A 23,281-nucleotide genomic window follows, 5' to 3' on the forward strand; every position below is an offset into this window, starting at 1 on the left:
TCAAAAGGACTAACTGCCAACTGAAGCAGCAAAGAGATGACCAGATCTAGTATTCATCCGCCAAAGTTCAAGGGGGAGTTCGTGATATGAAAATGTTGAATGGAGGTATTTTTTAAAATAGACTTTGATATTTTATTAATAATTAACTATGGTTTGTAGTACCCAAAGATCAACACAAAAAAGAAAAAGAAGAATATCATTGGAACAAGAAGGAGCAAAATGACTTCATAGCCAACGACAGAGTGGAATTTTACCTACTAAGTGTGCTATTGTCTCAAGAAGTTAACAAAATTGACGCCTATGGATCCGTTAAAGGACTCCGGGAGAAGTTCTTGGAGTTGCACGAAGGGGCCTCAAAGGTCAAACTCGCAAAATGGGATCTACTCCGGAACCAACTCGGCAACCTCCGAATGGAAAAGGAAGAATCGGTTACTCATCTACACGCAAGAATCAAGGAGCTGCTCACCGGACTCAAAAACCTCAGAGAACTGGTAACAAATCGGGACTCACTAAGGTATGCGTTGAATGCTTTTCCGAGAACACCCGAGTGCACGTCTATAGTAGATTATCTCTACATCTCCAAGGACTTTGAGGTAAGTACTTTAAAGAATTTATTTTCAACTTTTGAACTTCACGAGTCAAAATGTGTAGGTTTAAAAAATAAAAAGAAAAGTCAGCTTAAAACTTAGCATTGAAAGCCAACAAAAAGGATAAACCAGAATTAGATTCTTCACTCAACGATGACAAAGAAGCATTTATGGTAAGAAAACTAAATAAGTTTTTTTAAAACTAATAGATTTAATAAGTCACAGGCCAAGAAGTTTCTTCTGGAAAAGAAGAAAGTCAGATGCTACAACTATCAAGAATAAGGACATATAAAGAACAACTGCCCAAAGCTGAAGAAAAGTGAAAAAGAAAAAGACAAAGGGCCAAGATGGACGAAACACAAAAATCTAAAGACAACATGGGAAGAGTCATTGTTAGAGTCCAAGATCGAGGTATACGTCGAACTTGCACTTATGGCAAATCATCAAGAAGCTAAAGATGAAGTAAGCCCATATGAAATGAACATCGAGAGCATCGATGAAGGAGGAGTTTCAAATTATAAGTCCGATATAGTAACTGAGGTATGACTCTTACCTCCTGATTAGTTGTATGAAGGTATAAAGATGCTATCTAAATCATTATGCAAACTATGAAATAAATGTGTGGATTTAAAAATAGAAAACAATGAGATAAAGATAAACTTAGCTAAAGCATGTCCATTAGAACTATTTGATGAAGTTCAAATGGAAAATTCTAAATTAAAAGAGAAAATAGAAATATTGAAAAAGAATGATGCATACTCAAATTTTTTGTCAATTTCAAATCTTAGAAATAATGGAAGACTAAATTAATATATTAGGAATCATAGGGGTCAAATTATAAAAAAAAACCTAAATATTATATTCCTAAAAAATATTTGATAAATCCAATAAGTAGAAACTTATATTGGATTCCCAAATCATACAAAGTTTGATTTAACTAATTATTATATGGATGCTCAAAATATAATTTGCTCTAGTTTTATATTGTTTTAAAAAATTAATTAATAGGCCTTCTATTTATATTTTCTCTTCATGTTTTTTACGTGAAAAATGAAATCATTATCTATTTAAAAAAAATTGGAATTTTTTTCTTCATATTATTTTTTATGAATTTTCTAACAAAAATCATACTTTTAAAATTAAAATTATTTTAAAAATTAATTTTTGAAATAATTAATTTTTTTTAACATAACATAAAATTATTTACTGAAAGAAATTATTTCAAAAAAAAATCGACCGTTATATTAATTTTTATGAATTTTTTACCAATGGTAGTATTTTCACAATTAAAAATTCTTTAAAAAAAATATTTTTGAAAATTTTAATTTTTCTATAGATAAATATTACATTTCAAATCTGACTATTTCATTAAGAATATAAACCATTTACTAACTAATTTTGGTAAAGTCCAAAATAAAATTATATTAAAATACTTTTTTATAAAAGATTATGCACTGTCATGATTCTCTTTAGTCCTACATCTTAGGATTGACAACACCATGAGTAGAAAACTTCTATAAATATCTTAGGCCGACGATGTTAGATAATATACATTTCTTGACCTTTTGGCCAAGATCAATATATGTTCTTGTCAGTTTAATATATGATATAAAAATTTTAATTAATTTTTTAATGAGTGAGAGTCTATTACAGTAGCTTGTTGTTGTAGTTCTCGAACGTCACCCTTGCATTGTACTATTATATAGGTCTAGTGCACCCTTATCAAGTCCAATTTATGAGTATGTGATACTAATTTATGTATACTCATGCATTATATTACATATGCAACGCATGTACACAATGACTAGTACTTAGAAAAATTGACATGATTTTTTGAAGTATAAAACTATCTTTAAATATTAAATTTTAAAAATATCCATTTCTATCTCAAAATATTTATTTTGATAATATAAAAAATAATTTATTCATGAAAATTTTTAGGGTGCGTTTGGTTGAGGGTTATCTTTGATAACCTTGGTTATCCATCTAAAGTTATCAACAAAAACTCTGTTTAGTTTAGGTAATTGATGATTCCCGAGTAATGCTCCATGCCTGACACGTCAGCAAAAGGGGCATGCTACCAGAAATCGAAAAACTGAGATTTTTCTTGATTCCGGGGTTATCGAATTTTTTTTACCCAAAATATCCTCGAATAAAAGAAAAATATGAAAAAAAAAGTAGAATGTAAAGAAAAAAATAAAAAATATAAAAATAAAATAAAAAAATAAAAAAACATAAATTTTTTTAAAAAAATAAAAAATCATTAAAAAATAATAAAAAAATAAAAATGATAAAAAAACTTTAAAAAATTAAAAATATTTTAAAAATAGGAAAAACATTAAAAAAATACAAAAATATAAAAAAAATAAAAAAAATAGAAAAAACATTAAAAAATTTAAAAAAAATAGAAAAACCATTAAAAGATTAAAACAATAGAAAAAACGTAAAAAATTTAAAAAAGTAAAAAATAATAAAAAAAATGTTAAAAAACATTAAAAAAATTTTAAAAAATTGGAAAATGTAAAAAACCCTAAAAAATTTAAAAAACCTAAAAAAATAAAAAAAAATAAAAAAGTAAAAAAAAATTAAAAAACTTTAAAAAAAATTAAAAAAATTTAAAACATAAAAAACAAAATAAAAAATATATAAAAATAAAAAAGTGAAAATATAGTAAAATATAATAGGGTTTAAATAATAATAATAATAATAATAATAATAATAATAATAATATTATTATTATTATTATTATTATTATTATTATTATTATTATGTATAGTTGGTTTTGTAACTAAGAGTAATATAGAAAAAATACTAAACTAGGTTATTTATTAAAACCTTCAAACAAACATGTTTTTGTTACATTACCTAAATTGAACCAAATAACATTTGGTTATGTTTTATTCCCCATAACCTTAGTTATGTGATTACCAGGTAATCACATAACTAAGGTTATACATGATAACTTGAATCAAATGCACCCTTAGTGATCCAAAAACTTATTTTTGACATCGACAAAAAATTTCAATATTTTTAAAAAGTTAAAATAAATTTTCAATTATTTTTAAGAAATCTGGAAGTTAATTCTTAAAAATCAATTTATTTGCAAATTTATTTCGATAAAAATTCACAACTTTAGTATGTTTGTATATGACTCCTCAAATTTTTTTTTTTCAGATTTTTCTTCTAAGTCTGCCTATTTTTTCCTTAGTTTTTTTTTATGTGATCTAACGGATAGATTAATAGATGATTAAGTGTAGGAGGAGGTTTTATTGTATTTATTCATTTCTTTAATTGCTGTTTTATTGCATTCATCTTATTGCTATTTTATTTAACACTTGCACTTAAATATCATATTTAAGTTTTAATTGTATTTTTTTTTATCTATTTAATCCGAATCTTAACTCGAGTTGATGCACATAAAAAAGGAAGAGATTGTAAGTACCCTAGATTGATTTCGATGTGATTAACCAAATTAGGTTAGGTCCTGTGTTATTTTAATGTCTTGTGTCTGAATGTGCAGGAACTTAGAAACATAATGAGTTGAGCAGAAGACCCAGTTAGCGAGAAAGATGACACGAGAAGTGAGTCAACAGGCTCGATGCATCCGAGGGATGAGTTGCTGTTGAAGAGTACACTAGCGGACTAGAAAGAAATGTGCGGCGCATCCGAGGGACGAGAAGTCGGGAAGGAAGACTGCTTGAGGAGAAGGCCGAAGTTGGATTCGGGTAAACTCTGTTGGAATATGTTCGATGCGATGTGTGTTAAAACATATTTTGTAAACATGCACAACGGAAAATAAAACAATAATATTTCCTAAATTATTACATCACACGCACCACACACATACAAGGATACAACATACCAAACATGATCACATAATTAAATTTTTATAGAAAGTAAATTTACGTTAGGTGTACCTTACGGATGACATGTAACGAGAAGGGCATCAACCATAGCGACGTTGTCGAACCTTGCCTTTATTTGTATCCACACCGAGCTCCTCAAGACAACTCCTTAAGTACAAGCATCTCCTTCGGAAGTTACTAGCCACGAGCGAAGAAGAGGGATCAAGAGGAAGAGGAAGAGAAGCACACAAGGGAGAGTGTGGTGGTCATGGCAACAAGGGGAAATGCTTCCCCTTGTTGGTGGCAGCAAAGAGAGAGGGGAGAGGGAGAGGAGAAGAGAAATTGGATTAAGGTTTTCCAAAAACCTTACAATCCAATTAATAATCTCATGTGTATAATTTTTTCTCAAACATATCAATATATAGCCTTCATTAATGAGTGCATTAGAAAGCCCAAATACAACCTATTATCCCTTAACTAAAAATTCACCCATTAACCCCTTAGTTTGGTTCATAACTAAACTAAGTTGGTTCATGACTAATTCATGATTAAACCAAATATGGTCCAACTCTTCCATAAGAGATGTGGGTCATCCGCGCTTCCATTGTGACAAATATTTCTATATTTGTCTTATGTATGGTTTAACCAAATATTTATCTCTTGATCTAAGAATCCTATTTTTTAACTTATTTTATGTTTTTTAAAGACTCGTTATTGCGTGTGACCCAATAGGTTTTCGATTTATCTCGATCGTCCATAATTAACTACTTAATTATAGAACGATCATGAGTGGCACTAGTAGTACATCATGATCCCCAATTTGCCAGAAAATCATAATTGATCTTAGAATTAATTTTAAATCCTTCAGCAACTACAGTGAGTCATGCCTGGTTTCTTTCACTCGTCTTATACCCACTTAGTTCAGGACATAGTCTATGTGTCTTGTCCCCACTAGGCTGACTACGCCACACTTAGCCCAAGTATACTTCCTCGTTTTACAGATTCAAATTGCTCGTACATGTGTATAAGAGTCTCACACTCTTAATATGTGATGCTTTGGCTAAAAACTTTGAGTAATAATCTTAATGAGTGGTCATAGGGTATACGTCTCCTCGCAAAGAGTGGTGAATCCTCTGTAAGCTATCCAAATACCTTCTGGCGCTTCAACTTATACCTAATCATCCCGAGTCCACACCTCAATGAGATGTTTGCTTAAGATGTCAAAGTATAAGTCTCAATGACCAAGATGACTTGTATACCTCAAAGTTGAAGGAAACTTGCACTCGTGTTGCAGTAAGAACTTCATATATATATATATATATATATCCATAGAACCATATGAAGTCTTACAGTGAGTCACTCTAATGAATTAGTTACCATAACCAACATCCATGTTTAACTCTCGATATTCTAATGTCTCCAGCCAGTTAGAAAGCAGCTGTTTGGACAAACCAAGGAGTATAACCTGTGCTAGTCTTACAGAATTGATGGTGTTTGAATATATCAATTTGACGACTAGAAAAATTTTAATATATTCATAATTGCACATGTAGAGATAATCACTAGTTGCGATCCAATCACAAATTCTCTCATGCTATAAATTATATTATGGACATTCAGAAAATGAGTTTAAGACAATCAAGCATATAACATGTACTCAAATAGTGAATCTATACTTATCAAATAAATAGAAAAAAATCGTAAGGTGATTGCCTTAGGACATCCCTCAAATTCTAACAAGCTTAACTCTAGATAACCAGAACATCACCCGTGTGGAGTTGGATTTAGATAAGTCTACTCTGAGGAGCTGCCAAATGTCGAGATCAAGGCACCTCTAAGAACTGGAGGTGCCCTCACCCTTAATGAAGAAGGTGCCTCCAAGTGGATTAGAGGGGCCCTCACGCTTCAAGGAGGAGGCACCCTAAATCAACTGAGGCGCTTATAAATGACCAGAGTCGTTGGTTGACTGTTGGAGTTTGGATAAATTTTTATCCATGCTGGAGGTACCTCTAGTTGATCTAAGGCACCTCCAAGCCACATCAACACAATGGTAACATCTTCCAAGAGGCTATAAAAAATCCCTTGGAGTTAGGAATTAATTAACAATTATTATACTAATCTTTCTAACTATTTATGAGCTTTCAAAGTATATAAGATGCATCTCTACCTTCAATGAAGGAGATCTTTAGTGAGCTTTCAACTGCCTTAGACTAACAACCACTTAGGTTGTAATCAAGTAAATTCCTTAGCCTTCTTACTTTTAGTTATTGTTTTTATGTTAATAATTTATGCTTAATTAATATTGTGTCCTTGCTTAGTTCAAATAGTAAGAGAAGATTCTAACTCTTTTTCAGGGCTATTCAACCCCCTCTAGTTGGCCTAACGCAGACTAATAAAATCAGTTTCTAGGATTTCAATATTTGACAATGTACCTAAGTCTAGTCAGTTTGATGAACGGTTGATTCAAATATGATTTTATGTTTGGAAGAGAGAAGTCTAGTAAGGACTAGATGACTGCAAGAGCATGTCCTAATCGTAGGTTAGGCAGTTGAGAAGTCTATTAAGTGATTAGCCCTAACTGGAAGTTAGGCAAGGATAAGTCCTAATAGGAGCTTAGGTAGATGAGAAGTCTACTGAGTGACTAGTCTTAACTATAGGTTAGGCAAGGGGAAGTCCTGATGAATGGAGCCAAGCAGTGACCGTTTTAGTAAGTGAAGCTAGGCCTTAGTCAGTAAAACTAGGTGGTAAAAGTTCTAATAAGTGAAGTCAGGCATTGAAAGTCCTAATGAGTAAAGCTAGGCCCTAGTGAGTGAAGCTAGATAGTGAAAGCCTTAGTGAGTGAAGCTAGGTAATGGAAAGTCCTAGTGAGTGGAGCTAAGTAGTGGAAAACCTTAGGGAGAGATAACCCTAGGTAATAAGAAGTTTTAGAAGAGTGAACTCCAAGCATGTGTGATCAAAAAGTTTTTGGTTAACCGCGTGTAGTGACTGGACTAACGAAACTTAAATATTGTTAAAACTGCTTCTTTAATATTTTATATCTATTGTAATAACTTTATGTTGTAGAAAAGTCTCAGTTGATCAAGTTAATTAGATGATGTGGTGATGAGGAGGGGCCATGCCCCCGCTGCCACGGTGGAGGTCAATGAAGGTTAGAGTCAAGACGGTCAACAGACGGATGGTCTTGGCCGGTCGGGTGGGACATATCCCGACCGGGGGTTAAACATTGACCCACCATCTCTGACATAGAGTAATCAAATTGACACTCAAGAGACACGGAGAAGCTAGGCTGAGCGGCTCTCCCGATTGGCGTGACAGTGGGCTCCTGACCGAGCGGCCATCCCGCTCGGCCTAGCAATGGACGACGACACTTCACTTGGATGACACTTGGACTGAGCAGCTATCTCGCTCAGTGTGGCAGGGATATTGGTCCTGGCCGAGCGGCCATTCCGCTCGACCCAAACAACAGACATGGCGAGATGTCCTTCGACATCCTTTGGGGAGCTACAGCCGCTGACAGGCGACATGGTTAGACAGAGGATCGTACCACCGAAACTTTCATTGTCATTTCAGAGATATGCTCAGCCCATTAAGGTACTGTGTCAGGGACACTTTACTGACATGTCTCTTTAGGGAAAGCTTGGGATTGTGTGCTCGCTTTAAGAAGCGTGCACACATGCTACAGGAGCCATGTATAAAGGGCGGTCTAGGCATCGACGAAGGGATGTTTTTCTCGTAATTTCTATTATTGCGCTAATGTTCTCTTTGCTTCTTGCTTCGTTGGAGACTGACTTGAGCATCGGAGGGTGATGTGAGCTCGAGTGTCGTACTATGGGAGCTTATCAAATTACAATTAATGTTACCGAACCCCTCTACACTAAAGTAGTATAGAAATGACTTGGGTCGTCTCCCAAAGAATATAACGATAGGATGATAACTTCAGGATTGGTTATGGCTTTTGGATTTTTTATATGAAACTGGGAGTTTGGGTTTTGAATTTTGAGTCTATGGAATGAAGAGCCATATAAGTACGAAATTTAGTCCTAATGAATAAAAGACAACCTATCTATCCATTAGTAGTGATCTCATAACGCATTGTCACTCTATGCTACGATTTCACCATTAACGGAATTAAACTAATTAATTAGTAAATGAAAGACAGTGCAAGTAAATAAACCTAGTCTAACTTAAACTATGATTGCAAGGAAATTAGAGACAACATAGAGTAAACAAATAATGAAACTAAGCATAGAATGTAACTTAGAGCATTAAAGAAAGCTAATCTACCCTAGCCTAATTGCATGAAAATAGAAGACACAAATCTAACTAACATTCAAATAAGCTGAAACAAGACAAGAATAAACATTGCAAGAAGTTTAACAAACTTCTATACGACAATTGAAATAACAAAAGGTGTTGGGATATTTAATTGAACATGTTGCGTGCGAAAATCAAATTAGCCAAAGTGTATGCAATCTAAGCATAGGGAGTTCAAATCAATACAAGCATTTCAAATTCAACAATAACAATCCACAGAAATAAACCAATGCATAATCAAATCAACACAACCAACACATGAAGATCAAACTAATGTTGGAAGGAAGTTGCTGCTCGGACTCGAAGGCTGCTATGGAGTTCCGTCCAGATCTGTTGGATGAAGGAGATGAGGAAATCTCAGCTGATTTCTGGCGATGGGGAATCACAACTTGGTTCTGTCCAGATCTGTTGGAGAAGAGCTGCTGCTAGAAGAAAAGGGCAGGGATGGCGCCAGAATCCTCAGTGTGTGTCGCATGCCCTAGCCGCGTGGAAGAAACGCGAAGAAGAGGTGTCGCGAACAGAGAATCACGAAGAGAAGATAAGTGGATAGGAGATGACCGGCCAGCGACGATGGAGTGGAGGTGGACCACCGCCCGTTAGTGGAGAAGAAAGGCAGTGGTGAAGGCGTGCCTTAGCTCTGTCGTGAGGAAGAAAAAAAACGAACGGGTCCCCATCCCTCGTACCGTGTCGTGCGTATAAAGAGTATAGGGAGAGAGTTTTCTCCCTCAAATATGAGTCGCCCATCCTTATAAGGAAGATGGATGCAGATCTGACCATTTGATCTAGCTGATGAAGAGATGAGTGGTGCGGATCTAGTTGCCTTCTTGCTTGGATCCAATGGTCCATATAGCTTCAAATTTGGATGGAGGGCTGGATGACTTAGATCTGAATGAAGGAGGAAGATCTCTCTTGATCTGGATCAACGACTCATATTAATTCTGCTTGATCTCCATCATTTGACCTCAAATCAAGTCAAATTTGATCCGACTCGACCCTAATCGATGGCTCTTTTGATTTCCTATAAATCCATAATAAAAACATGAGATTAAATAGCATAATTTATAGAAAATTTACAATTAAGTTCAAAACATATCCTACTCACAAAACATAATATAAATTCAAAATTAAGCATGCGAGAAGGTAAAAATTTCAAGAATAAGAGCCAAAATAATGTATAAAAAATGCTAGTTATCAACCCCCCCACACTTATTTTTGCACGTCTCGAGCAAATAAAATAAACCTAGGAAGCAATCAAAAACTTATCTCCCTATCAATTCCCTAACCATACTCTGAAATTAGTAAAAGAAAGTTACTTAGGATCATCAAGTTTTAAGAATTAAGGTATTCATGGTTCCAATTCTCACAAAAGTCAACAAGCATGGTAATTTCAATCAACTTGAATAGACTAATCATGATAAAGCCTCACAAGGTGGATATATGCACTAATGCTCACATAAATACTAGACATAAAGGTGGAGCTCTCTCCAAAGCAACTTATGATATTGCACTACCATATGCTTGCTTATTTTCTAATTCTCCACTAATGTAAACATAAGTACACATAAATCAAGAGGACTTATCATGAATAATAATGAAACCTCACATGTAAATAATAGAACAAGAAGGATAGACAACAAAGGAATTCAAAGAGGGTAATCATCATGAAGAATACAATCAAATAATATACTCAAAAACTCATTCAAACATCCAACACTCAACTCTCTTTGCACATTCTCATTTGATATACATCAACCACTATAACATCTCCAAAATACATGTATATATTAACAACTTAACTCATGAGAATCTCTCAATAACAATGTTAAATGGATATACATCAATCTTTCCATGGAGATATTTCTTTTTGTTCATCACTAACAAAATAACAAATGTTTGAGAAATTTTTTTCTCTCTCTTTTATTCTTTTTTTCAACTTTTTTTTCTTCTTTGTTTTTTTTTCTTTTTTTTTACATAGAGAGATTTTTTTTTCAAACAAGCATTCATCTATACATATTTGCCTCCCCCCACACTTAAACTGGTCCGTCTCAGACAATATAACAAATCATGATATCATCTAAAACTCAACAATAGGGGGGCTTAAAAAAAACAATAAAGATATGCCAAAAAAATTGTAACTCTTCATGCAATCACCCAATGCTCTCATCACATGACCAAGGAAAGAATGAATCGATAAAGATATGATAGTGAATATATAACGACATTGAGAAGATATGACAAGGGAAGTACAATGAAACATGAAAGCAATAGGTGAAATGTTTACTGGTAAGAACAACAAAGTATAGGAACAACTAAGAGATCAATAAGAAAATTTGTCTCTATCATATTCATGCAAGCTTATGTTACCATAATTTCAAAAAGAACCAAAGCAAGTTCTAGAGTGTCAAGTATCACAAGTGCTATCACACACAAAAAGGATAAAGGATAAGCGTGGCAACAACCTCACTAGGTGAATAACAAAATATCATGCATAATCTAGCAAGATAGAGTCCATCACCACAACAAATGACTAATGCAATTAATGTATCCAACCAAACCAAAGAAACCAAGAATTGATAGTCAAACTTAACTATCTTTTACGATTCTCAAAGCATTATAAAGGGACATGTAGGGAGATGACTCAAAATCAAGCAAGGTATAAACAATACCAAACAAAATACAAAACAAGAAAGCAAAGTATAGAAACAAACAAATATGCAAATATAAAGATAAAGGAAAGCAAGAAAAGGAAAGGAAAGGAATGAACTCCCCTTTATTCCTAGCGGCTAAAGATGATTCAGAAGTAGAATCCATGCCGGTAGTGGAATGATCCTTCCCGGTGGTTGCAAACGGTTAAGGTGCAAAATTCAAGTTGGGAGTGGAATGTTTGCATTTGAAGTAAAGACCACTCCCTTCACCCTATTCTTTTTTAAAGTTCTTCCCAGAGGTTGAAGGCGGTTTAGTAAAAGTATCCAATCCAAGGGCCTGTAAAAACCTGCAAGGCCAAGGACAGAACGCACCTTCCACACGCATGTGGGGTAAGGAAGAGATGAAATAATATCAAATTTAGACAAGCATGAATCCAAATATGAGTCACATCTAATAAAATCAATATTAGGGACCTCTATGGAATTCTCTAAAAGATAATAAGACATACTAACCTTGCTGTACTGAATTGTACCTGGAGGTTCTAGAATAATAGATGTGACTTCATCTTCATCAAGTAATAGCTTAGGCTCTGGTGGTGCATCAAAAAGAAGTGATTCTTGGGGCCCTGCCTCCATAGCACAAGTCCCTACACTCTTATCATCAGGTAGTCGTGCAACAAAACTAGGTGATTGTTGAGACATTGCTTCCACCATGCAAATCCCTACACTTTCTTTATCGATAGATGTATAATCAAGCTCAGCTAGCTCCTCAACATCACCAACAACACCTACATCAACAATATCTACAGCAACAATATCATCAAAATTAAAATAATCTACAATTACAACATCATCACACAAAAGGCTAGAGGAGTCCTGTATAGTAGTAGAATCAGGGTCAGGGCTATGAAAATCGCTAGAATCCATCTCCTCACTAGATAATTGGGCTTGTCATTGGCTGATGGATGCTGCAATTTGATCTAGATACATTTGGTAATTTTGTAGTGACGCTTCATTTCTTTGTTGAGACAGGATATATGCCTCTTGTTGTTGTTGCATTTGCTGTATAACCTCCTTTAGATTTTGAAATTTTGATTGACTAGGGGCATGAACTTCTTCAGTGCTTCTTGAAATGCCCCCAAGGTACTGGATCGATCTGCTGGACCGAATGTGACCATGTGGACATAGAATCATCCTGAAATCCTTGTGACATCTGGTATGCTGAAAAAGATTGATTCAATTGTTGTTGCTCGTTCCCATGTATAAAATTTGGATGGTTTATCCAGTTTGAACTGTAACACTTAGGATGTTCAAAAGCTTGTTGTTGTGTATTCCCATACTACTGTTGGGATTGAAAGTACTGAGTCGAATAATTGCCCCAGTCATGACTATAGGTACTAGGAGCTGGATCATATGCCTACTGATATTGATATTGGAAATACTGGGGTTCCATAGGAAATCTAGTAGTCTTTTGAATGAGATGACATATAGCAACTGGATGTGATGGACTGCCACAATTAGTACATATGTGCCTCACTTGCCCAGTATCCAAATTTTGATATTCATTGAAACCTCCAAATTGCTGAGAATAAAGATCCATGTTGAATTGAAAGAATTGTCCTGGTCTTACACTGAAACACTAACAAACAAGATCAGAAGACACAGTATATGATATCAACACATGAATTTATGAACATGAAAGCATTTAACAATTTTTTTTAACAAAATTTTGTAGAAAAATAAAAAAGTAATCCTAAAATTATCAAACACCACTACACTTCCCCGGCAACGACATCAAAATTTGATGTGAGCTTGAGTATCATACTACGGGAGCTTATCAAATTACAATTAATGTTACCGAACCCCTTTACACTAAAGTAGTATAGAAATGACTCAGGTCGTCTCCTAAAGAATGTAACGATAGGATGATAACTTCAGGATTGGTTATGACTTTTGGATTTTTTACATGGAACTGAAAGTTTGGGTTTTGAATTTTGAGTCTATGGAATGAAGAGTCATATAAGTACGAAATTTAGTCCTAATGAATAAAAGACAACCTATCTATCCATTAGTAGTGATCTCATAGCGCATTGTTACTCTACGCTACGATTTCACCATTAACGGAATTAAACTAAGGAATGAAATAGCAAAACATTAAATGAAACCTATTCTAATAAATGAAAGACAGTGCAAGTAAATAAACCTAATCTAACTTAAACTATGATTGCAAGGAAATTAGAGACAACATAGAGTAAACAAATAATGAAACTAAGCATGGAATGTAACTTAGAGCATTAAAGAAAGCTAATCTACCCTAGCCTAATTGCATGAAAATAGAAGACAAAAATCTAACTAACATTCAAATAAGCTGAAACAAGACAAGAATAAACATTGCAAGAAGTTTAACAAACTTCTATACGACAATTGAAATAACAAAAGGTGTTGGGATATTTAATCGAACATGTTGCGTGTGAAAATCAAATTAGCCAAAGTGTATGTAATCTAAGCATAGGGAGTTCAAATCAATACAAGCATTTCAAATTCAACAATAACAATCCACAGAAATAAACCAATGCATAACCAAATCAACATAACCAACACATGAAGATCAAACTAATGTTGGAAGGAAGTTGCTGCTCGGACTCGAAGGCTGCTGTGGAGTTCCGTCCAATCTGTTGGATGAAGGAGATGAGGAAATCTCGGCTGATTTCTGGTGATGGAGAACCACAACTTGGTTCTGCCCAGATCTGTTGGAGAAGAGTTGCTGCTAGAAGAAAAGGGCAGGGATGGCGCCAGAATCCTCGGTGTGTGTTGCGTGCCCTAGCCACGTGGAAGAAACGCGAAGAAGAGGTGTCACGAACAGAGAATCACGAAGATAAGATAAGTGGATAGGAGATGATCGGCCAGCGGCGGTGGAGTGGAGGTGGACCGCCGACTGTTAGTGGAGAAGAAAGGCAGTGGCGAAGGCGTGCCCTAGCTCTGCCGCGAGGAAGAAAAAAATGAACGAATCCCCATCCCTCGTATAGTATCGTGCGTGTAAAGAGTATAGGGAGAGAGTTTTCTCCCTCAAATCTGAGCCACCCATCCTTGTAAGGAAGATGGATGCAGATCTGGCCATTTGATCTAGTTGATGAAGAGATGAGTGGTGCGGATCTAGTTGCCTTCTTGCTTGGATCCAATGGTCCATATAGCTTCAAATTTGGATGGAGGGCTGGATGGCTTAGATCTGAATGAAGGAGGAAGATCTCTCTTGATCTGAATCAACGACTCATATTAATTCTGCTTGATCTCCATCATTTGACCTCCAAATCAAGTCAAATTTTATCCGACTCGACCCTAATCGATGGCTTTTTTGATTTCCTACAAATCTATAATAAAAACATGAGATTTAATAGCACAATTTATAGAAAAATTTATAATTAAGTTCAAAATATATCATACTCACAAAATATAATATAAATTCAAAATTAAGCATGCGAGAAGGTAAAAATTCCAAGAATAAGAGCCAAAATAATGCACAAAAAATGCTAATTATCATAGGGCCATCGCCGGGGACCCCTTCCCTGGCTCGGCACTGACACTGCTTGTGTTGCAGGCAGGAGCAAAGTCCACCGGAGGTCGGTAGGAGTGCCATGTCCCCAGCATCCGTCTCTTCAACTTTCGGATAGGAACATATTTGGCGCCGTCTGTGGGAACGTCACCTGAATCCGAGCCGAGAAAATGGAAGACGCTGGACGACTAACCACCGTGACGCTCAATCAAGAGGAGTTGGAGATGCTTGTGCAAGCACGAGTAGCAAAAATGATGGAGCAGCAACAACAACAAGCGATAGCCGATCGGCCAGCACCGCAATTTGCGACCTCGGTGGTTGATAGGCGAGTAGGGCAAGAAGACCGAGCGGAGCTACTCTCCGTATGGGGGCAGAACCGAAGGCTGACCGACACCTAAGGGAAAGCGTCGCCCGCACCGATCCCCTTCCATCAGGCTCTGTTCCAAATGCCCTCGGAGATAGCCCAAGCTCATCAGGAGCGGGGATCATCTTTTGATGAGGCGGTCGTTCGGGATGCGCGGAAAGGAAAAGTTCCCCGAAGCACCATATCCCCCAAACGGATCAACAAGTAGTTCTCAGAGGAGATCTTACAAGACCCTCTACCTCGACACTATACCCCATTGTCGATCGAGACGTACAACGGGATGACCGACCCAAATGGTCATCTGGATCGGTTCAACAATGAGGCTACGCTACACCAGTACACAGACGGAGTAAAATGTAGAGTCTTTCTCATGACTCTCTCCAGATCTGCGTAATGCTAGTTCAGAAGGTTGCCGGACCACTCAATACAAAGTTTGAAAGACTTCCAAGCCGCCTTCCAACACCACTTCACCAATAGTCGATGCTACTAGAAGACAAATGTCAGCCTCTTCGCTTTGAAACAAGGGCCCAAGGAAGCGCTCCGAGCATACATCTAGCGCTTCAACCAAGTGACCATGGATATCCTCTTGGTCTCGTCCGAGACCATGATGAATGCCTTTGCTCAAGGGCTCACCAAAGGGGACTTCTTTCGGTCGCTCATCCATAAACCACCTCGGGACTTTGACCACATGTTGAAAAAGACCAACAAATACATCAACGTGGAAGAGGCCCAAGCGGCTAGAAAGAAGGAGGCGTTGATCGAGCATTCGACGCCAACTGAGCATCGACCGGCTAGCAACCATCTGCCGCCCAAAGGGCTGAGGGCTGAAAGAGCACGATTGCACCAGGAGACCAGGGCACATGCCGTACAACACGTGGCGCCTGGTCGGCCCAAGGCGCCCAAGGGCAAGGTATGGATGCCTATATTTTGTTTGTTTCACTAGTCGGTAACGCACAACACACGAGACTGCCGAGGACTGATGCCAATCATCAGTCGATCGTCCCTTAGGGGATATCGTCGTCGCTCCCCATCTCCTGACCGATGGGATCATCGCCACTCAACCGAGCGACGAGAAGAGAGGAGGGAGCCCGAGTGCCATCATTATCAGTGGAGGGAGGAAACCAATCCCTCCAGGATCTCGGCCGAGCGAAATAGGTCGTTTGCCTGGGAAGAGGAAAACAGGAACAACGCTTCCCGAGGAGAGATAGGCATGATCGCTGGAGGGCCGACCGACAGAGATTCCAACCGGGCCAGGAAATCATACGCCTGGCAGTTGGAGATCCATGTCATCGGATGCAGCAAGGAGAAGGTCGAAGGGCCTCAGATCAGCTTTGGCTCCAGCGATCTGGAAGGGGTTGAAATCCCTCACGATGATGCTTTGATCATCCGAGCGATGATCACCAACTACACCATTCACCGGACCTTCGTCGACACGGGAAGTTCGGTGAACATCATTTTTAAGAAGTCGTTTGATCAGTTACAGATCGATCATAGCGAACTGCTGCCCATGGCGACCCCACTCTACGGGTTCACAGGCAACGAAGTCTTGCCGATTGGCCAAGCAAGATTGGCCATCTCGCTGGGAGAAGAGCCATTGAGAAAGACCCGGACCACTAACTTCATAGTTGTGGATGCACCATCGGCCTACAACGTCATCCTGGGTCGACCGACCCTCAATGAATTCCAGGCAGCAGTATCCACTTACTGCCAGAAGATAAAGTCCCCGGTGGATGACCAAGTGGATGAGGTCAAGGGTGACCAACTGGCCGCTCGGCGCTACTATGTGGAAATGGTCAAGACCGAGGCCAAGGCCACTCAGAAGACTCCATAGCTAGAGGTAAATGCTATTATCGAAAAGCCTCCCACCTTGGTATATGAAGAAAAGGAAGAGATGCAGATCTACCCCAGCCGATCGGAAGCCAGGACTTTCGTGGTTGCTGACCTGGAGGAGAAGAGGAAGGCAGAGTTGATCGTCTACGTTAAGGAGAAGCATGATGTGTTCGCTTGGTCGACACATGAGCTACCCGGCATCTCCCCCAACGTGGCCTAGCACGAGCTTCACGTCTGATCGAATGCTCGGCTGGTCAAGTAAAGGAAAAGGAATTTTAGCGCGGAGCAGAACGTGATCATCCGGGCAGAGGCAGAAAAGCTATTGGAGGTTGACCACATCAGGGAAGTCCAATTCTCGAGCTGGCTAGCCAATGTGGTACTGGTCTCCAAGCCGGCAATAAATGGTGGGTCTGCATCGACTTCCGCGACTTAAACAAGGCATGGTCGAAGGACTTCTATCTGTTGCCCAGGATAGATCAACTAGTGGACTTGACGGTAGGTTGCGAGCTGATCTGCATGCTCGACTCATATCAAGGATACCATTAAGTATCACTCACCTGAGAGGATTAAGAGAAGGCCAGCTTCATCACGGCCGACGGAACATACTGGTACAACGTCATGCCGTTCAGACTGAAGAACGCTAGAGCCACCTATCAGAGCCTGATGAATAAAGTATTTCGACAATAGATCGGCCGTAATATAGACGTATACGTCGATGACATACTCATCAAGTCCCTCCGAGATGCTGACTTATGTGCAGACATCGACGAAACTTGCCAGACGTTAAGGGCATATGGAATAAACCTAAACCTGAGCAAGTGTCTATTTGGCGCAAAGGATGGTCGCTTCCTAGGTTACATTGTCACCAAGCGGGGCATCGAAGCCAACCCCAGGAAGGTCCACGCTTTGCAGAACATGCCTCCACCTCGGAATTTGAAGGAAGCTCAGAAGATGACCGGTCAGATCACGGCGTTGTCCCGATTCATATCCAAGTCATCCGATCGAAGTCTGCCATTTTTCAAGATACTACGTCGAGCCATAAAATTCCAATGGGACACCGAGTGTGATCGAGCGCTGGAAGAGCTAAAGACGTATCTAAGCTCACTACCTGTGTTAGCCAAGCTAGCCACGGGTGAGCCACTCTGGATATATTTGTCATCCAATGAACATGTTGTTGGATCGGTTTTAGTCAGGTAGAGCGGCCAAGATCAGCAACCTATATATTTTCTGAGTCATATATTGAAGGTGTTGAATCTCGCTACATCGGTCTCGAAAAATTAGCCTATGCACTGGTACTCACTGCGTGGAGGCTTCGCCCATACTTCTTAGCGCACTCAATAATAGTGATGACTAACAACGCTCTAGGAAGATTTCTCCTCAATCCATAAGCATCTGGATGACTAATCAAGTGGACGACCGAACTTAGCGAGTTCGACATCCAATATCAACCCCGAGCGGCGATGAAGGCTCAAGCCCTAGCGGATTTTGTTATAGAAGTCCAGAGTAACAAGCCGCCGGTGATGTGGAAGATATATGTGGATGGCTTGTCCACTCGGCAAGGCAGCGGGATCGTCGTAATTCTCATCTCACCTCGAGAGGACCAGATGCAGCTATTCGTCCGGCTGGACTACCGAGCTACTAACAACGAAACAGAGTATGAGGCATTGATAGTCGGCCTACAAGCAACTCGGCAGGTGGGAGCAGATAAAGTTCTCATTCACTCAGATTTTCAACTCACCGCCCAGTAAATATCCGGGACCTTTGAAATAAGTAGCACACGATTAAAGCTCTATGCAGAGCCTTTTGAAAAACTGAAGGCCAACTTCCAAGAAGTGGTTATATAGAAGATCCTCCGATCGGAGAACCAAGCGACGGATGAACTAGCAAAGCTAGACAGTTCGTTAACACCGATCGTCATAGGTCAGCCGATCGAGCAAGTTTTAATGGTGGCCCACATTGACCGTATGAAGGGAATCACCTTCCCGAACGACTGGAGGGCGTCCCTAACAGATTTCTTGTGTTTGGGAACTACACCTGTCGATCCGAAGAATGCTTGCCTGATAAAGAAGAGGGGCAGTCGGTTCACGCTGACCGACGTCCAATTCTATAAGAAAGCCTTCTCTCGACCCCTACTCAAATGTGTCAGACTGGAAGATGTCGATTACATCCTGAATGAGGTATACCAAGGCTCCTGTGGAGGTCATTCGAACGCCCGCGGATTGGCTCAAAAAAAATACTTCTGGCTGGATGCTTCTGGCTGACCCTCTAGGAGGATGCTGCGCGGACGGTGGCGACTTGCCTATCTTGCCAGACGTACCATAACATACCACACCAATCGATCGAGGAGATGAAAACATCCACGGTATCGTGCCTGTTCGACCAATGGGGCATGGACATCGTGGGACCCTTCCCTATGGTAATCGGTCAGCACAAGTTTCTACTAGTGGCGGTGGACTACTTCTCAAACTGGATAGAGGCCGAGCTACTTGCAAGAATCATCGAGCGGATGGTTACCAAATTTATTTGGCAGAATATTGTTTGCCGGTTCGAGATCTCGTGCTGACTCGTGTCTGACAATAGGAGGTAGTTCATCAATCAGGAGCTCAAAGAATGGTGTGAAGGCTATGACATCCAACAATCTATCACCTCAGTGGCCTACCCCCAAGGTAATGGGCAAGCGAAAGTCACCAATCGAGAGATCCTCAGAGTCTTGCGTGCTCGGCTCGACCACATGGGAGGTAGCCGGGTCGACGAGCTCCCCAGCGTACTATGGGCTCTCCGCACGACTCCGAAAAAGGTGATCGGTGTAACCCCATTTTAGTTGGTATATGGCGGAGAAGTGGTTGTCCCCATGGAGGTCGGGGTAGAATCCGATCGAGTGCAGCACTACGACGAAGGGAATGCCGAACGAAGGTTGATAGAGCTCTACATGGTGGATGAAATAAGGGCAAAAGCCACTGTCCGGATAATGACTTACCGATAACGCATGAAGCAGAATTACAATCGGTGAGTGATCCAGAGGTCCTTCTAGGTCGGCGACCTCGTCTAGAAGAAAGTGAAGCCAGTCGGTGACGTTGCCAAGCTTGAGGCACCATGGGCGGGACCGTTCAAGGTCGTGCGGAAGCTCCGTTTAGGTGCCTACCATTTGGAGGACGAAGAAGGGAGGTAGCTCGGGAGGCCCTGGAACGCAAACCATCTTCAAACCTACAGGGTTGGATGAGAGGTGCGCAAGTGAATCCTGTATTTCGTAGCTGTTGTATGTTTGCCGAATGTAGGGCAAAGTTTGAATAAAAAAAGCAAAAGCCTCTTTTAAGTGCATTTCCATCAATAGTCGAGTTGCGACCTTAAACCCAAGTGCGAGTATATATCAATCATCGAGCGGTGACGTTAAACACGTATCTCCACCAATGGTCGAGCGGCGACCTTAAACCCTCGTCTCCACTATGCCTCTTTTAAGTGCATCTCCATCAACAGTCGAGCTGCGACCTTAAACCCGAGTGCGAGTATATATCAATCGTCGAGCGGCGACGTTAAACGCGTGTCTCCACCAACGGTCGAGCGGCGACCTTAAACACGAGTCTCCAACAAACCATCGAGCGGCAACGTTAAACGTGTGTCTCTAACAAACCGTCGAGCGGCGACATTAAATGCGTGTCTCCATCAACCGTTAAGTGGCGACGTTAAACACATGTCTCCATCAACCATCGAGCGGCGACGCTAAACGCGCGTCTCGACCAACGGTCGAGCGACGACCTTAAATCCTCGTCTCCACCAACGATCGAGCGGCGACCTTAAACACAAGTCTCCAACAAATCATTGAGTGGCGACATTAAACTCGAGTCTTTATCGAATCGTCGAGCCGCGACGTTAAACCCGGGGCTTCATCAAATAGCCAAGCGACAATGATAGACCCGAGTCTACGTGGACTGGCGGACGGATTGACTACGGATAAGGGTTGCCCAAGCCCTCGAATTTACAGATGAACAACCCATTCGGAAGAAGGTACCCAAATACTACAAGCTCCGCAACTTAAAAAAAAAAGGCGAATCAAGTCGACGTGCATATAAGCTACTGCCGATCGGAAAAGTTATGAGACTGCAATGCTACTGAAGAGAAGACCATAAAGCAAACAGGAAAAAAAAAGTTGGGGCTTGACCGAACGACCTGGCATGCATTAATACTTAAAAGGTTTACAAAAGGGGAAATTATAAGGATAAAGCCCTCAGCCTCACTCTAAGTAATCTAACACGTCGTCAGGCAGAGCGGTTGTCAGCTTCTCTCGGCTTATGACCTTACTGGTCACAACGGTCGATAGATGACCCCCTTCGCAAAGTTGACCGATCGTCCCTTCGATCGCTAAGTCGAATAGTCGAAGGGCCTGATCAGTGAACCTGTCATAGAATGCGTCCAAACGGAGGTAGGCTTGCTTCATGGTTTCAAACCTACTCCCTTTGGTGTCCTGGTAAATTTGCAGCACCGCGTGAGAGCCCTACAACTCGTCCTTGGCGGCGGCTAGTGCGGCATCCTTGGAGGCCATCTGATCGTGGAGGGACTTTTCTTCGGTCGAGTGGCTGTTCCGCTTGACCACTAAAAAAATCCTTGGCCTCTTTAAACCTTCTGGGCCAGGTTTTGGGTCTCTTTGTTCTTCAATTCAAGATCGTCGATGGCCTGTTGCTTCTTGGTAGTGGTTGACTCGATCTTCTTGTCGAAGGTGGTGACCTGCTTGTTGAGCCGAGCCAGCATCACCTCCTGATCTGGGAATTTTTTCAGCTCGGCCTCTAGAGGCTTATTACTCTTCACCAGGTCGACCCTCAGCTTCTCAACCTCGGAGATCGATGGCCCTTGGGAGGAGGAGGCGCCACTTGAGACTTTGAGTTTCTTGAACTTGTCCTCCAAGAATGTGAGCCTGTGGCACATGGTCAGGCTCTCCACCCAGTACTGCGAGTAAAAGGGAAAAGGTTACAGCTGAATGGAGGTAAGCCATGAGTTTACATTAACGAACTTACCATGGTGGCCATTTGGGTGTGATTGTTGGCCAAGGAACCCGGAGGTAGCATCGCCGCACGGGCTCATGCATTCTCCTAGACTTTGGCGAGCAGCCCCCAGATGAGGATCTGGTGCTCGGGGGTCCGGGACTGGGCGCTCGGCTCACTGTAGTCCTCCGTTGGCAAATGGAGGATCGTCGCAACGGATCGTCAGCCGCTTGGGGTTGAGTGGGATGAGGACTCTCGACTGAAAGCCAGTGAGATGCTGGACTGTTTGACCGCCAAAGGTTTCGATGGTGGCAGCATGAAGGCCACGGGCGACGCGACCACGACCCCTTGCGGTAGCTCGGATAGGGAGGGCTTCCGATTAGACGATGATGCCTCCACAGTTGCTGGGAGCAGAGTCGGAGTCGAAGTTTCGATCCTCTCGATTGGTTGCGCGCCCGAGGTAGCGGAGCGCGAAGACGACTCCGCTCGGCGCCTCTTGCGCCTGGTCAATGGCATGTCGGAGGAGGCCGAGCCTGAGCGTTCTTCGATGAGAATGATGGGGTGTTGATCCGTCTAAGGCTGTGAGCTCGGGGTGGCCCCTTCTCTCGGCGCATGGCTGGCTACGCCTTCGCCCATTTCCACAAGCGTCTCCTCGCTCAACCAGAGCAGATCTTCATGGGAGCCGACCGGCCGCAGACCTCGGCTCGCCAGTTCTCGGTAGTCGTCGCCTTGATCAAGCTGTCCGAGAGCTTTGCCTTGCTGGCCATCCGCACGCGCATCATGATTTCGGCTGCAGGATAAAAGGAAAAATCAGTTAGCATCAAATGAATATGTAAAGAAGTATCTTACCTAAGCTGGTCGATAGCCAGGTGCGGATCAAACTCATGCCAAAGATGTAGAGGACACCCTCAAGCAACAACTTGTGGATGCCATACTTTTGATCAGCCAACATTACTGCAGCATCCAAATAGTCCGATCGACTCTTGTAACTCTTCAAGGGGGTTGCGGCGCCACTTCGAGCCGCTAGCGGGTCGAGAATTCTGGTCGTTCAAGAAGATGATGAAAACGAAGTACTCCCTCCAATGTTTATTAGAGGATGATATTTTATCAAAAAACACTAGACTAACCCTAGACTGGAAGAGGAAGGTCCCCAGCTCGGACAGCTTCGGGTAG

At 40.6% G+C, this 23,281-nt stretch overlaps 1 pseudogene; it reads left to right on the forward strand.

Moving 5' to 3' along the window:
• The first annotated feature begins 2,135 nt into the window (after positions 1-2,135).
• On the forward strand, positions 2,136-2,309 carry LOC122003241 (annotated as a pseudogene).
• The last annotated feature ends 20,972 nt before the right edge of the window (positions 2,310-23,281 follow it).

Source organism: Zingiber officinale, chromosome 7A (genome assembly GCF_018446385.1).
Source record: "Zingiber officinale cultivar Zhangliang chromosome 7A, Zo_v1.1, whole genome shotgun sequence".
Lineage (NCBI taxonomy): Eukaryota > Viridiplantae > Streptophyta > Magnoliopsida > Zingiberales > Zingiberaceae > Zingiber > Zingiber officinale.